Raw genomic sequence first — 17,188 nt, forward strand, 5'->3', positions numbered from 1 at the left:
AAAAAATAGAAGAGTACATATCTAAACAGAATTTGCCTAAAATTACAGATTTTCAGAGACAAGCTATTAATGGCCCTATCACGTCAAGAGCTATCTGAAGCTATAAGTAAAATTAAATTAGGAAAGGCACCAGGACCGGATGGGTTATCAGCAGTGTACTACAAATGTTTAGAGGAGGAACTCTTGTTATCTTTACAGTATACAATGAATTCTATTTTGCAAGAGGGGAAGATTCCTGATAGTTGGAAAAATGTTAATATAACATTAATACCTAAAGAGGAGCAGGACCTAACTAAAACAAAAAATTATCGGCCGATATCTTTATTGAATAATGATTATAAAATATTTACAATGATTTTGGCAGAAAGAATGAAAATAATATTGCAACAATTTATCCAGGAAGATCAATCAGGTTTTTTACCTAAAAGACAACTACATGATAACGTCAGGAATGTTTTGAATGTGTTGGAATATTTAGAACAACGAAATGATAAACAAGCAGCTTTGATCTTTTTAGATGCTGAGAAAGCGTTTGATAATTTGAATTGGAAATTTATGTTTAAGGTTCTGGAGCAAATGGATTTTGGAGATAATTTTATTAAATGGATTAGATCGATTTATACATCTCAGAAGGCACAGATAATTGTCAACGGGGGCTTAACGGATTCATGTGAAATACAAAAGGGTACAAGACAGGGATGTCCGTTATCTCCCCTTTTATTTATCTTGGTCTTAGAAGTGTTGCTTAGAGATATAAGGCAAGATAAAAGGATTTCGGGATTAAAGATAAAAAAAGAAGTATATAAACTGAGAGCATTTGCTGATGACTTGATGATTGTATTAGAAAATCCTTTGGAAGGAATTAATGTATTGATGGATAAATTAAAAGAATTTGGACCGTTAGCAGGATTTAAGATTAATAATCAAAAAACAAAGATGTTGGTGAAAAATTTATATCTAAGGGAACAAAAAGAGTTAATGGACAAGACAGATTTCACAATAGAGAAAAAGTTGAAATATCTAGGTATTATTATGACAAATGAAAATTCAAAGTTGTTTCATAATAATTATGAAAAATTATGGACAGAGATTAAGAAAGATATGTCACGATGAATGTATTACCGAGAATGATGTTTTTGTTTCAAACAATACCTATAATATCCTCTGATTTACCTTTTAAACAATGGCAAAAAGATATTTCTAAATTTGTATGGCAGGGGAAAAAACCAAGAGTTAAATTTAAACTATTACAAGATTCCAAAGAAAGAGGAGGATTGGGACTACCAAATCTGAGACTTTATTTTGCTGCTTGTTGTTTGGTCTGGATAAAAGAATGGATTTTATTGAGGAATAAAAGACTATTGGATTTGGAGGGCCACAACCTGAAGTGGGGATGGCATGGATATCTATGGTATGACAAAGTAAAAGTTAATGTGGAGTTTAATAATCATTTTATAAGACGTCCTTTGTTGAAAATATGGAATTTAATAAAAACAAGGTTTTGTTCCAAAATACCATTATGTGTCTCAAGTCAAGAAGCGTTCTATAGAAGAGAAATGGCCGGAAAAGAGAAATGGTTAACTTATCAAGAACTATTAGAAAATGTGCATGGAGAATATATAATGAAACAGAGAGAACAACTAATAAAGGAAGGATATAGTTCTCAATGGTTTGCCTATTTACAATTGTTGGAAACATATAAAATGGATAAGAAAATGTATGGGTTTGAAATAAGTAAATCTGATTTTGAAATATGTCTGTGTACAAATGATGAATGTATAATTGCAAAAATGTATAAACTTTTGTTAAAAATGGAAATGGAAGAACAAGTAAAAGAGTGTATGGTAAAATGGGCAAAAAATTTGGTTATAACATACAAATGGATCAATGGGAAAATATGTGGAAAAAAGGATTGAAATTTATACTATGTTACAATCTTAAAGAAAATTTTTATAAAATGATGTATCGTTGGTACATGACTCCAGAAAAGTTGTCAAAAATGTATAGCAATGTTCCTAATGTTTGTTGGAAATGTAAACACCAAGAAGGATCATTTTATCATATGTGGTGGTTGTGTAAACAGGCGAAATCATTTCGGGCACAGATAGGTAGGATGATGCAAAAAATTCTAAAGATAAATATTCAATTAAAGCCAGAATTTTTTTTATTGGGTTTTATGGATAAACAAATAGAAAAGAAATATGGAAGAATAATATTATATATGATTATGGCAGCAAGATTATTATATGCACAAAAGTGGAAAATGGAATCAACACCAACAACGGAAGAATGGTTATTGAAATTAATGGACTTAGTAGAGATGGATAAATTGACATGCTTACTTAGAGAAAAATCGACAGATACATTTCTTAAGGAATGGAAGCCTCTCTTAGACTTTTTGCTGAAAGATCAAAATGAAATGATGATAATGGGATTTGACGATTAATTAAGATAGCCTATGGAGAAAAGTGATCTTGTATGTATTAAGGGACAGGTTTGATATATATTATATACTTATAGCTGATCTGCGACAAATCGGAAGTCAAGATTTTTATTGTACTATTATGTTTTTGTTTTTGACTTTGTTTTGTTTTGTTTTCTGAAACTTTGAATAAAAATTATTTAAAAAGAAAAAAAGAAAAGAGGGACTGCAAGGACAGAACCAATTGAGACTATGGGTCTCAGTGTAAAACCTTGGGACCAAGAGATTCGTTCCTGGGTTTGATAAGAGCTCTTTCACATAGCTCCAGCAGAAATTCACATAGCTTCAACTGTATTCAGTTGCCCACTCAGGGCTTAGAAGAGGTAATCTTTCTCTCTTACCTGTCACTCTTTAGAGTAATAGGTTCTTTGATCTCTTTAATTTAAAGATATAAAGGGGTTAGGATTCATTCATTCATTCATTCATTCATTCATTCATTCATTCTATTTCTATGCCGCCTTTTGGCCAAAGGCCCTCAAGGCGGCTCACAAAAAAATAAAATAAACACAAATACAAAATACACATCAGAAAAGAATACAGTGCACAGAAATTCAAACAACAAAACATTAACATTGTTTAAAAAACAAGGTTCTTTACAGGCCTGGAGATAATCTGTCCTTAAAATGTAGCACTGCCACTCCAGGAATTTTAGTCCTCAAACATTGAGCAGCTGTTGTAAAGGATTTGCTCACCAACACCATCTGATTCTTGCCCGAAATCATCGTCCGTAGACTTGAAGTAGAACTTGTAGTTGGGCCGGTTGAGGAGCGCCTTGAAGTCGCCCAGTGTCACCCGCTCAGCCGGGATGAGCAGCTTCACCAGGTACGGCTTCTCCTGGTTGTCCAGATGGTAGATGATCTTGGTCTCCACCACCGCCGTTGCCGCCGCCGCTCTTCGCGGAGGGCACCGCCGGCCAAGCCCGGGCCTTGCTGTCTGTAGCTCGGACGTCATGGCTGTCCTCGTTGGAAAAGCCCAGCAGCTGTTTTTCTTTTTCTGCTAAGTGAGACTCGAGAAAGGATGTTGGTCGAGAACTACCCTCCCAGTTGGCTCAGGGTCGTGGGGAGGGGCGTCAGTCCAAGAGCTCTCTGATTAACGCTACCATGCACCCAGTAATTTTGTAATGCTATTCTTCTCTTAATCAATACATAATCAATATGCAAAAACATTATTTTATAGAGCTATAAAGCTATAAAGGTTCATAACATTTTAATCGTTTAGTAGGAAGCCAGATCTTTTTCTCTTTGGAACTTTCATTACCATGCTGGTTTGTTTGGAACTATTTGTACCCAAAACAATTGATAACACTGTGCTGAATACTTGGTACCTCTAAGACATAGAAAGAATTGCAGAATAGCTATGGTGCTTAGCTCACTATGAAAATATACTTTCATGTGAAACACTGAACACTGCCAAATTCATTAGAACACCAAATGAGGACCTTAAAGGCATGTGTTGCTTTAATCTATCAGACAATTCAGATCAAATTGAATCAAAAATTACTAGTTTAAGGGACATTATATCTGGAATCAGTGAAAGTAACGTTGATCTCTTTTCCTGGCTCACTTACTGCGTTAGACTCGACTGGGGGTGGGTGAAATACTTGCTGTTTGGTTTTTCATGTTTTGCCATACTATCTCTAGTAATGTGCTGTTTCACCTACTGCTTATTTATTTATTTATAAGATTTGTTAGACGCCCATCTGGCAGAGGTTAATCTGCCACTCCGGGCGACTTACAACCAAACATAAGTACAATCTATATAGACAATCAGAATACTAAAATCCTAAAAATTAAATATAGAATTAATATTGCTTCCCTTTAATATATCTTCATGCTTTACCATTCTGAGTTAGAACGCCTCACTTTCAGGGAAGCTGTAAACAGAGCTTATGGTCTTCCTAAGCTGTTGTGATAATGGTGCAGATTGGCTCTCTATGATCGCAATAAGCACCAAAAGGCGGATTGTTGGTGTGGAAAATTCTCCCTCTTCTGAGGTTTATGTCCCCTAGGCACTAGGAAGCGGGGCAGTTGCCGCGGGCCCTGTGCTTTGGGGGCCCCGCTCTTGGCGATCTGCCTAGACAGAGTGAGAGGGTGATCACCCGACTTGCCGCCACGCAGGTGGAGGCCGAGCTGTCGGAGGAGCAGGAGGTGGAAAGGCTGCTGCGGCGCCAGGCAAAGGAGATCTGCCTGCGCAAACTCCAGAGGCTGATGGAACCGCGGGGGCCCCCGAGCGTAACCTGACCCACCAGGCGATGGAGCAGATCCGGTATCTCAGCCGGGAGCTGCCCAAGGACTGGCCTGTCCCCCGCCTGGCGCGAGGCTTCCAGGTGGAGCCCAAGTGCGTGTGAGAAGGACCTTGGAATTGTAGCGGATCGCAAGTTGAACATGACCCAGCAGTGTGATGCTGCGGCAAAAAAGGCAAATGCGGTTTTGGGCTGCATAAACAGAGCTATAGTTTCCAGGTCGAGGGAAGTAATAGTCCCACTATATTCTGCATTAGTCAGGCCTCATCTGGAATACTGCGTTCAGTTCTGGGCGCCTCATTTTCAGAAAGATATAGACAAGTTAGAGCGGGTTCAAAAGAGGGCGACGAGGATGATAGCCGGTATGGAGAACAAGTCTTATGAGGAAAGGTTGAAGGAACTTGGCATGTTCAGTCTGGTGAAGAGAAGGCTGAGGGGTGACATGATTGCACTCTTTAAGTACCTGAAGGGCTGTCACATAGAGGAGGGTACAGGTTTGTTCTCTGCTGCCCCAGAGGGTAGGACTAGGTCTAATGGTTTTAAGTTGCAGGAGCGTAGATTCAGACTGGACATTAGAAGGAACTTCTTGACAGTAAGGGCAGTTTGGCAATGGAACCGACTGCCTAGGGAGGTGGTGGGATCCCCTTTGCTGGATGTCTTCAAGCAGAGGCTGGACAGCTATCTGCGGGAGATGCTCTAGCTGTGGATTTCCTGCTGTGAGCAGGGGGTTGGACTCGATGGCCTACAAGGCCCCTTCCAACTCTATGATTCTATGAGTCACAGAGTCCTCAAGAGCTGCTTCTCGCCTTCCCCGGAGTGCAGCTGCAAGCAGGACTACAAAGCTGCCGCCGCTGCCGCATGTCACCGGGGCCTCTTGGCCAAGGAGGCCACCTTTCAGCTGATGCCTGCCGGCCCCAAAGGAGCTCCCTCTCGGCTTGTTACCCCCAAAGCACGGCCGGCCCCCTCTGCGCCAGAGGAGGAAGAGCAGGAGGCAGAGGCGGGCTGGGGCCAGCGGGTTCTGAGCGACACCGGGCTGGAGGCCCTGGCAGCGGAGGGCTGGAGGCCCTGGCAGCGGAGGGCTGGAGGCCCTGGCAGCGGAGGGCTGGGCACCCCCGCCCCCTCTCCTCCACCTCCTCTCGCCTCCATGTTTATTATTACTTTATTTTTAACTTCACTGGATCTGCAGCATCACCTTGAAAGTCACTGAGGCTTTCAGGATCTAAATGCACGGGGGAAAGCCGCCTGGGTTCGGGATCCTAGTGGGAATAGCCAGGTTACCCGACCGATTTCCCCCCTCTTCCCCGCCCTCCCCTTTTGACTTCGAGGAGAGAGGAGAGCAGGGAGGGGGAAAGGGGGCGAATAATTTTATTAGTGCGTATAAAGTAAAGGACACATTTTAAGGAGGAGTGTTTTAAGATGTGTCTTCAGCGGGATGAAAACAGTTAGCAAAATCGATGGGGAATGATTAGGAGCTCCCGGAGTGTGTGCATGTGTGTGGGGAGATAGCGCAAGTGAGCTGTAAATTTCTTACATTTTGAGAATCCCAGGTTGAAGGGGAGGGCTAAAAAAAAATAAAGAAAAGACTGAATGTGACAACCTGGCTTCCTGGCACGCGGGGGGGATAAAATCAGATCAGAACTGCAGAAGCTGGAAGATACTTCTTTACCCCCCCCAACTGAAAGGATCCCTCTCAGCTAGGAGAAGGCGAAACTGCCAGAGAAACAGACAGAGGAACTAGAGGATTTTTGCATTGCCCCTCTAGGAAGCAAATGCGTGTGTTTAATACCTCACCCCCTACTTGCTCTCCAGTTATTAATCATTTTTATTGCAAGTTACAATGGTACTGGAAGGGTCGGGGTGTGTGAATAAAATATAAGGTGTGTGCGTGAGACAGACAGGCGGACCCAAGGATGCAAAGAAAACCCCGGATCTGGGACTGACAAACCCTGGACGGAACCACGAAAGTGGTGCTCATGGGGGGCCCCCAACTATGCTTTTGTCCCGGGCCCCGCACATGCTAAGGGCGGGCCTGGTTAGAAAGCCCATTGCCCCGTTGCCTGGTATCAGTGATGGATTGGATGGGAGCGAACAAGCTGAAATTAAATCCTGACAAGACAGAGGTGCTCCTTGTCAGTCAAAGGGCGGATCAGGGAATAGGGATCCAACTTGTGCTGGACAGGGTTACACTCCCCCTGAAATCACAGGTTCGCAGTTTGGGAGTTCTCCTGGACTCGGCCTTGAACCTGGAGGCACAGGTCTCGGCTGTGGCAATGTCAGGCCCAGGATGTGACTCAGGAACCAGACCAACGGCTGTAGTTAATTCGTGTTTTATTAGGGTAATGTCCAAACAAAGACTGCGTTTTCTCATGAAGCAATACAGGGATACAGGTCCTGCGGCATTGGGAGAAAGTTGACAGAGCAAGGGACTTCTTCCCGCCTGTTCTTTAAGAAGGGGCCAAACAGGCGCGCAATCTTTCGCTCCTCCTTAACTGCCCCTCAGGTACTGCCCACCTTCCCCCCTTCTCTCCTGTCTTTTCAGCTGTCTGCGTGTGCGTGGTGAGGGGGGAAGCATCACCCCCTCCTCTTCTGAAGTTTCCGATTCCAGGATGGGGGACAGGGGAGGAACTGATGGTAAACTGCCTCCCCGCTTTTTGGCTGTGAGCAGCCCTCCCTCTTCCCCCTCTTGCTCTGAGCCTGAAAGAGGGGGAGGCGTGAGAATGTCCAGGGAGGGCTCAGGCTCCCCGTTGCTAAGCGACCTTATCACTGGCAGTTCCTCTGTTTCGTCTTCGCTCCAAAGGGGGGAAGTTCCTCCCCCTTCCCTCTGCCATCCATCCGAATACTCTTCTCCCAACTCTCCGGGATCCAGCTCCCCGGGATTGGGACCCCAGCTCTGCCTTCCGACACCATCCCCCCTCCCAGGCTGTGCCCCCCTCCCCTTGTCTGGCTTGGGACGGTGGGGAAAACGTTGATGGAAAAGTTTTACCAATTCTGGAGCATGCACATCAGCTGCATCTTCCCATGATGTCAGCCACCCCATAGCCTTTCCAGTGAATCAACTACTGCAGCTTGTGGCGTCTGATCCTGGAATCTAAGATCTCCTCAACTTCAAACTCAAGCTGCTCATTTACCAGGAGTGGAGCTCCGGGAGGTTCCTCCGGCCGTAACTCACTGGGAGGGGCGGCTTTCGTTAAGAGGGATCGATGGAACACAGGATGTATTTTAAACGTGTCAGGCAGCTTCAGTCGGTACGCCACGGGATTGATTTGAGTTTCTATTTCGAAAGGACCCACCCTCTTGTCTTGTAATTTTCTACATTTGCCCGGCATCTGGAGGAAGCGGGTGGACAGCCATACCTGGTCTCCCGGTTGAAGGGGGGGGGCTCCTTCCTGTGCAGGTCAGCAACTCTGTTGTACTCCGTTTTGGCTTCGTTTAACTGCTGTTTCAGTGTCTGTTGCGCCGCTTGCAATTCCTTAAGGAAGTTCTCAGCTGCCGGTACCAGCATTCCTTCTGAGCTGCTTGGAAAGACTTTAGGATGGAATCCATAATTAGCGAAGAACGGGGTTTGTTGAGTGCTGGAGTGCAGAGAATTGTTGTAGGCGAACTCTGCAAAATGCAAATATGATACCCAGTCAGTCTGTTGATAGGACACATAACTTCGTAAATATCTTTCCAAAACGGCGTTCAAGCGTTCCGTCTGCCCATCTGTCTGGGGGTGATGGGCGGAGGAGAGTTTTAATTCCATCTGCAACTGTTTCCACATTGCTCTCCAAAATTTGGCTGTGAACTGAGTTCCTCGGTCTATGCTGTTTGGCAATCCATGCAGCCGGTAGACTTCTTTTATGAATAACTTGGCCGTTTCTTTAGCCTCTAAGGCCCCTGCACAAGGAAGAAAGTGTGCCATTTCGGTAAGTAGATCCACCACTACTAAGATGGCTGTCATTCCTTGGGACTTGGGTAGATCAGTTATAAAATCCATGGAGAGGTCCTTCCAGGGTTCATGTGGGACAGGCAACGGTTGTAACAGTCCTGCTGGTGTCCCTGTTTGTGTTTTTGTCCGCAGACAGACAGAGCAGGACTTTACATAACTCTCAATATCCCGACGCATTTTAGGCCACCAGAAGTCCTTGGCCACGTTCTGAATGGTCTTGTAAATCCCAAAGTGTCCCGCTGTGATGGAATCATGACACTGGCGTAGGATTCTGAGCCTTAATTCCCCTTCTGGCACATATCTGGCGGTTTTGAACCATAACAGTCCATTTCTCCAGTGAAAGGTTACTTCTGAGTCTTGACCTTGTCCCGTCTCCTGCTGATATTTTAGCATGTCTGCATCTTCTTGTTGTGCCTTTTTGAGTTCCTCTTCCCATGAAGGCTGGCATACTCCCAACGTTAATTTCTCTGGCGGGATTACGTACTGAGGCTGGTCCTCGGATTCACTTTCTTTGTATTGTGGCTGTCTGGATAAGGCATCTTATGGTTTTTGGCTTGGGCATGGTAAGTAATCTGGAAGTTAAACCTAGTGAAGAACTGGGACCATCTTATCTGTCTCTGGTTCAGCTTTCTGGTGGTTTGGAGGCTTTCAAGATTCTTGTGGTCGGAGCGCACTTCAATTCGATGAGAGGTCCCCTCTAGGTATTGTCTCCAGTTTTCAAAAGAGTCCTTGATGGCCAGCAGCTCCTTCTCCCAAACTGTGTAGTTCTTCTCTGCAGGCTTTAACTTCCGAGAGAAGTACGCACAGGGGTGCAGCTCCTTCCCTTCTTGGTCTAATTGTAGCAGGACCCCCCCGATGGCAAAATCTGAAGCATCTGCTTCCACTACGAAAGGGCGGTTCGGATCAGCAAAGCGCAGAATGGGCTCAGTAGCAAACCTTCTCTTCAGCTCCTCAAAGGCCTCGGTGGCGTTCTCTGTCCATTGAAACTTCTTCTTCCCCCTTAAACAGTCAGTCAGAGGAGCTGTTAATTTGGAAAACCCTGGAATGAACTTTCTGTAATAATTGGCAAACCCCAAAAACCGTTGTACATCCTTTTTGGTGACAGGTTGGCCCCAGTCCAATACGCAACTTACTTTCCCTGGGTCCATCTCCACGCCTTCCGCTGAGATTCGATATCCAAGGAAGTCTAGAGACTTGAGGTCAAATCCACATTTCTCTAATTTAGCATACAGGTGATTTTCTCTCAGTCTCTTCAACACCGTCTTCACATGCTGGTCGTGGTCTTCCTGGTTCTTTGAGAACACCAGGATATCATCTAAGTAACAGATTACATACGTGTCCAACAAGTCTCTAAACACGTCGTTCATGAATTTTTGAAAAATTCCTGGACTTCCACAAAGCCCGAACGGCATGACCAGGTATTCATACTGTCCGTAAGCGGTCAAGAATCCTGTTTTCCATTCATCTCCCTCCTTCATTCTGATCAGATTGTATGCTCCTCTCAAATCCAACTTCGTGAAGATTTTTGCAGAGCGCAGTCGGTCCAGCAACTCTGAGATCAGGGGCAGTGGGTAGCTGTTGGGGATGGTGATCTGGTTCAATGCGCGATAGTCGTTACAGGGTCTGAGTTCCCCCCCTTCTTTTTCACAAAAAAATAGTGGCGCTCCAGCAGGGGATTGTGAGGGGCGTATGAATCCTCGCCTCAGGTTTTTATCCAGGAATTCCTTCAGGGCCTCCCTCTCATTCTCTGTGAGAGAGTAGATTCTCCCTGATGGGATGCTGGCTCCTGGCACTAGGTCAATCGCACAGTCGTAAGGGCGGTGGGGGGGTAAAGTCTCTGCCTCTTTTTCATCAAACACATCTCTGAATTCTTCATACTTTGGCGGCAGGGTCACTTGCTCGATCTTTTGCACTGCCCCCGCTAGGGTGTTCTTGATTCCTTCAGGTTGACAGTTCTCCTGGCAGTACTGTGAGGTGAACCACACCACCGCCTCCTTCCAACTTATTTTGGGTTCATGCTTTGCTAGCCAGGGCATTCCCAGAATCACCTCAAAGTTCGAGAGATCTGACACGTATAGCGAAATGAACTCTTCGTGCCCAGGGATTTGAAGTTTCACTTCCTCCGTGGCTTGTGTCACCCCTCCTGACTTCAGGGGTCTCCCATCGATAGTCTCCACAGCTAGGGGAGCGTCCAGTTTCCACCAGGAAATTCCATGACGCTTGACTAACTTTGCATCAATAAAATTTGTGGAGGCTCCACTGTCAATTAAGGCAGTGGAATTAAACACCACTCCTCTGGAAGTTGTAATCCGAATAGGCAAGACCAACACCCCCTTTGAGGGAGGTTGGATCGTTGGGGGGCCTTTATACAACGCTGCCCCCAGTCCACCGGCCTGCACGTGGACTGGGTGTTCTAGTTTCCCGACGGCTCGGCTTTCCCCCCTTTCAGTCCACAGTCTCTGGCCACATGGCCCGGCTTTGAACAATAAAACCATAAACGTTCCCGGCATCGTCTTTCCTTTTCTTCTTCCGACAGTCTTGGCCTAGCCCCTCCCTGTCCCTCAGTTGCATTACCTGCCATCCCTGCAGTGGGAAGGGTCTTGTTGCGGGATGCCGAGGCTGAGTATCTCGGGATACCTTTCCAGGCGCCTTCCTTCCATCCGGTGATCTATCTGTAGGCATAGCCGGATGAGCCCTGGTAGGTCAGCGGGGGGGGGAGGTCCTGGCCAACTCATCCAGGATTTCAGCATTTAATCCACTCCGGTACATAAACATCAGGGCGGCGTCATTGTAACCAGTTTCCTGGGACAGAATTTTAAAAGCGTTAGTGTACTCGGAAACAGTCCCTTTAGCTTGCTTCAGAGCGCCTAGTTGCCGCGCTACTGTTTCAGCCCTTTGCGGGTCTTGAAACATCTCGGTCATCTCCTGTATAAATCCTCTGTACCTTCCTAAGACAGTATCCTTTCTCACGAGATACGGAGTCACCCATTTTGCAGCTTCTCCCTCCAGGAGGCTAATCACGAAAGCTACTTTAGCCCCATCGTCTGGAAATTCCGTGTGCCTGACATCCAGATATAACTCACATTGAGCCACGAAGGCTGCCAACTGATCACTTTGTCCCGCGTATTTTGGGGGCAATCCAATGGGAACCTTTACTACGGCAGCTGGAGGGGCTGTTCGCATCTGGTCTATCGTGGCCTTCAAGGTTTGATTATCCGTCTTCAGCGCCTTGACTGCTGCTAGCAGGGCTTGAACATCCGTCTGCAAATCAGCTACCTTAGTCCTCAAGAGTTCCACTTCTTCCGTCTCAGAAGTGGGGTTCGTCCCCCCCGCTGCTCCCTTTGACATCTTGTCCCAGTCAAGTGAAGAGAGCGTTGAGGGTGATTTAGGTGGCTCTGTCAAGCTGTCAGGCCCAGGATGTGACTCAGGAACCAGACCAACGGCTGTAGTTAATTCGTGTTTTATTAGGGTAATGTCCAAACAAAGACTGCATTTTCTCATGAAGCAATACAGGGATACAGGTCCTGCGGCATTGGGAGAAAGTTGACAGAGCAAGGGACTTCTTCCCGCCTGTTCTTTAAGAAGGGGCCAAACGGGCGCGCAATCTTTCGCTCCTCCTTAACTGCCCCTCAGGTACTGCCCACCTTCCCCCCTTCTCTCCTGTCTTTTCAGCTGTCTGCGTGTGCACGGTGAGGGGGGAAGCATCACCCCCTCCTCTTCTGAAGTTTCCGATTCCAGGATGGGGGATAGGGGAGGGGCTGATGGTAAACTGCCTCCCCGCTTTTCGGCTGTGAGCAGCCCTTCCTCTTTCCCCTCTTGCTCTGAGCCTGAAAGAGGGGGAGGCGTGAGAATGTCCAGGGAGGGCTCAGGCTCCCTGTTGCTAAGCGACCTTATCACTGGCAGTTCCTCTGTTTCGTCTTCGCTCCAAAGGGGGGAAGTTCCTCCCCCTTCCCTCTGCCATCCATCCGAATACTCTTCTCCCAACTCTCCGGGATCCAGCTCCCCGGGATTGGGACCCCAGCTCTGCCTTCCTACAGGCAAGGAGTGCCTTTGCTCAACTAAGATTGGTACGCCAACTGTGCCCGTTCCTTGACCTGTCAGACTTGACTACGGTGACACATGCCTTAGTTACATCCCGATTGGACTACTGTAATGCGCTCTACGTAGGGCTGCCCTTGAAGACTGCTCGGAAACTTAAACTGGTACAAAGAGCTGCAGCCAGGATGTTAACTGGAGCTGGGCTCAGAGAACATACCACCCCGCTGTTGTACCAGCTCCACTGGCTTCCAATCTGTTTCCGAGCACAATTCAAAGTGCTGGTTTTAACCTATAAAGCCCTATACGGCTTAGGTCCAGGCTATCTGTTAGATCGTGTCTCCCTCTATGACCCTGTCCGAGCTTTGAGATCATCTGGTGAGGCCCTGCTCAATATTCCATCTTTCTCACAAGCTTGCTTTGTAAAAACACAGAATAGGGCCTTTTCAGTGGCTGCCCCTAGATTGTGGAATTCCCTCCCTAGCGAGGTTCGACTGGCTGCCTCACTTTCATCCTTTCGTGCCCAGGTTAAGACTATTTTATTCAGACGGGCTTTTAACTAATATTGTCTATTTTTAAAACTTTTACTGATTTAATCTATTTTTAATTGTTTTAAACTGTATATTGCTTGTTTTTAATTGATTATGGTTTTTATTTGTAAGCCTCCCTGAGTTCCTTGGAAATAGGGCGGGGTATAAATATTTTAAATAAATAAATAAATAAAATTATATAAAAATAACTTGCTATACATTCGCAGTCACTGTTGGTGTGGAAACTCCTTAAGACATCCTTTGGGGTGGGAGATTTGTCACATGGGATGTTTTGGTGGGTGGTCCCTCCTGCCACACTCTTGCTTCTGTTCACTCCTCAACTGGAGCCCACCCTGGCCATTTTGTTTCCAGCAGCTCAGGCAATGTGAGCTTGTGCCTTTTTCCACCACCAATGGCCGCATGCTGAAGGCACGTTGGAGGTTCAGTAACCTGGTTCTGAGCCACTATTATCTCAAGACCACAACACATGTACCTTGGACACTGTAATCACCATGTGGGGGATTAATCACAGCTTTAAATACATACATCCTACAACTTGGCTCTCAGACATTTGGTTATGAGTGACTGTAAGTTATTGCCCCCATCTGGAAGGCCTCCCCATCTAGGGAAAAAATGGAATAGTGCCAAGTCCACAAGCACCCCCGTTGCTTCCCCGTTGAGGGAAGAGGCACGATCCCCCACAAAAAAATCTTCCTACAAACTAAATGTTACTACTTTCTTTAAACAAGATTTTAAGTGACTTAGGTTTAACTTAGGGTGAGAAAGATGCTGCTGCTAAATGCCAGATCAGTGCATAATAAGATCTCCCTCATTCATGATTTAATTGTGGATGAGGAAGCCGATCTGGCATGTATAACCGAGACCTGGGTGGGTGAGCAAGAGGGAGTCAGTCTCTCCCAGCTATGTCCACCAGGGTACCTGGTCCAGCATCAGGGTAGACCTGAGGGTCGGGGAGGGGGGGTTGCTGTGGTCTATAGGAGCTCCATCTTCCTCTGCAGGCACCCTGTCCATGTGACTACTGGTCTGGAGTGTTTGCACCTTATGTTGGGTCAGCGGGACAGACTGGGGATTCTGTTGGTGTACCACCCACCCCGCTGCCCAACAGACTCCCTAGCTGAGCTGACGGAGGTGGTCTCGGGTGTACTGTTGAGATTCCCCAGACTGTTGGTTCTGGGGGATGTAAACATCCATGCCGAAGCCACCTTATCTGGGGCGGCTCAGGATTTCATGGTCTCTATGACAACCATGGGACTGTCCCAATATGCCATTGGCCCAACACATGTAGCAGGGCATACTCTAGATTTGGTTTTTGCATCTGGACATGGAATTGTTGATCTGAATGTGGGGGGCCTTACATCAGTCCCTCTGTCATGGACAGATCACTGCTTGCTGAAGTTTAGACTTACAGCGGCTTTTCCCCTCTGCAAGGGTGGGGGACCTATTAAGTTGGTCTGCCCCCAGAGACTAATGGATCCGGATGGTTTCCAAAGGGCTCTGGGGAGTTTTCCGGCTGATAGGGCTGGCGCTCCTGTCGAAACCCTGGTTGAACTGTGGAATACAGAAATGACCCGGGCGGTTGACATGATTGCTCCTGAGCGCCCTCTCCTGTGTAGAGCTCGTACGGCTCCATGGTATACCCCAGAGCTGAGAGCGCTGAAACAATATGGGAGATGGCTTGAGTGCAGATGGAGGCGAACTCCTAGTGGATGCAATTATACACTGGTAAGTGCCTATGGTAAGCTGTATTTAGGGGCAGTGAGGGCAGCAAAAAAACAATATTTTGCTGCCACTATCAAATCATCAATCTGCCGCCCACTCAGAGCTCTTCATAATTGTCCGGGGCTATTACACTCTGGCCCCAGGGACATGGTAGAAGCATCTGAGGCCCACTGTAATGAATTTGCTAAGCACTTCCAGGATAAAATCTTTAGCATCCGCCAGGACTTAGACTCCAGTGTTATAGCAGGTGAATCAAGCGAGGTATCCAGAGCACAGCCTTGTCCCGATTTCTTGGATGAGTTTCAGTTGGTACAGCTTGAGGACATTGACAAGGTGCTTGGACAGGTCCGTGCAACCACTTCTGTGCTGGATCCTTGCCCTTCTTGGCTAATAAAAGCTAAAAGGGATGGAACAGCCAGTTGGGCCAGGGAAGTGATTAATGCCTCTCTGCAAGAGGGGGTGGTCCCTGGCTGCCTGAAAGAGGCAGTAGTGAGACCACTCCTGAAGAGGCCCTCCCTGGACCCAGAAAATCTTAATAACTATAGGCTGGTAGCAAATGTTCCATTCCTGGGCAAGGTCCTGGTTGCAGGCCAGCTCCAGACACTCTTGGATGAGACCGATTATCTGGATCCATTTCAGTCAGGTTTCAGGCCTGGTTTTGGCACGGAAACAGCCTTGGTCGCCCTGTATTGACCTCTGTCAGGAGAGAGACAGGGGGAGTGTGACTCTGTTGATTCTCCTTGATCTCTCAGCGGCTTTCAATACCATCTACCATGGTATCCTTCTGGGAAGACTGGCTGAGTTGGGAGTGGGAGGGACTGCATGGCAGTGGTTCCGTTCCTACTGGGCGGGTCGGCTCCAGAAGGTGGTGCTTGGGGAACATTGCTCGGCACCCTGGACTCTCCAGTATGGGGTTCCGCAGGGGTCAGTTCTGTCCCCCATGCTGTTCAACATCTACATGAAACCATTGGGTGCGGTCATCTGGAGCTTTGGAGTGTGTTGCCATCAGTATGCTGATGATACGCAGCTCTATTTCTCCTTTTCATCTTCTTCAGGTGAGGCTGTCAATGTGCTGAACCGGTGCCTGGCTGCGACAATGGACTGGATGAGGGCTAATAAACTGAGGCTCAATCCAGACAAGACTGAGATGCTGCTAGTGGATGGTTCTTCTGACCGGATGGTGCATGTCCAACCTGTCCTGGATGGGGTTGCACTCCCCCTGAAGGAGAATTCTGAGGAACTGAGACAAATAGTGGTAACGAGAGAGGAAGTTCTAGGCTTAATGGACAATATAAAAACTGACAAATCACCGGGCCCAGGTGGCATCCACCCGAGAGTTCTCAAAGAACTCAAATGTGAAATTGCTGATCTGCTAACTAAAATATGTAACTTGTCCCTCGGGTCCTCCTCCGTGCCTGAGGACTGGAAAGTGGCAAATGTAACGCCAATCTTCAAAAAGGGATCCAGAGGGGATCCCGGAAATTACAGTCCAGTTAGCTTAACTTCTGTGCCTGGAAAACTGGTAGAAAGTATTATTAAAGCTAGATTAACTAAGCACATAGAAGAACAAGCCTTGCTGAAGCAGAGCCAGCATGGCTTCTGCAAGGGAAAGTCCTGTCTCAGTAATGTATTAGAATTCTTTGAGAGTGTCAACAAGCTTATAGATAGAGGTGATCCAGTGGACATAGTGTACTTAGACTTTCAAAAAGCGTTTGACAAGGTACCTCACCAAAGACTTCTGAGGAAGCTTAGCAGTCATGGAATAAGAGGAGAGGTCCTCTTATGGATAAAGAATTGGTTAAGAAGCAGAAAGCAGAGAGTAGGAAATTGGTTAAGAAGCAGAAAGCAGAGAGTAGGAATAAACGGACAGTTCTCCCAATGGAGGGCTGTAGAAAGTGGAGTCCCTCAAGGACCAGTATTGGGACCTGTACTTTTCAACTTGTTCATTAATGACCTAGAATTAGGAGTGAGCCATGAAGTGGCCAAGTTTGCTGATGACACTGAATTGTTCAGGGTTGTTAAAACAAAAAGACCTCTCCAAACTGAGTGAATGGGTGGAAAAATGGCAAATGCAATTCAATACAAACAAGTGTAAAATTATGCATATTGGAGCAAAAAATCTGATGGCTCTGCCAGCCTAGTCAGAGGCAGCATGCTTCTGAAAACCAGTTGCCGGAAGCCTCAGGAGGGGAGAGTGTTCTTGCACTCGGGTCCTGCTTGCGGGCTTCCCC

Source organism: Rhineura floridana, chromosome 22, assembly GCF_030035675.1.
Source record: "Rhineura floridana isolate rRhiFlo1 chromosome 22, rRhiFlo1.hap2, whole genome shotgun sequence".
NCBI lineage: Eukaryota > Metazoa > Chordata > Lepidosauria > Squamata > Rhineuridae > Rhineura > Rhineura floridana.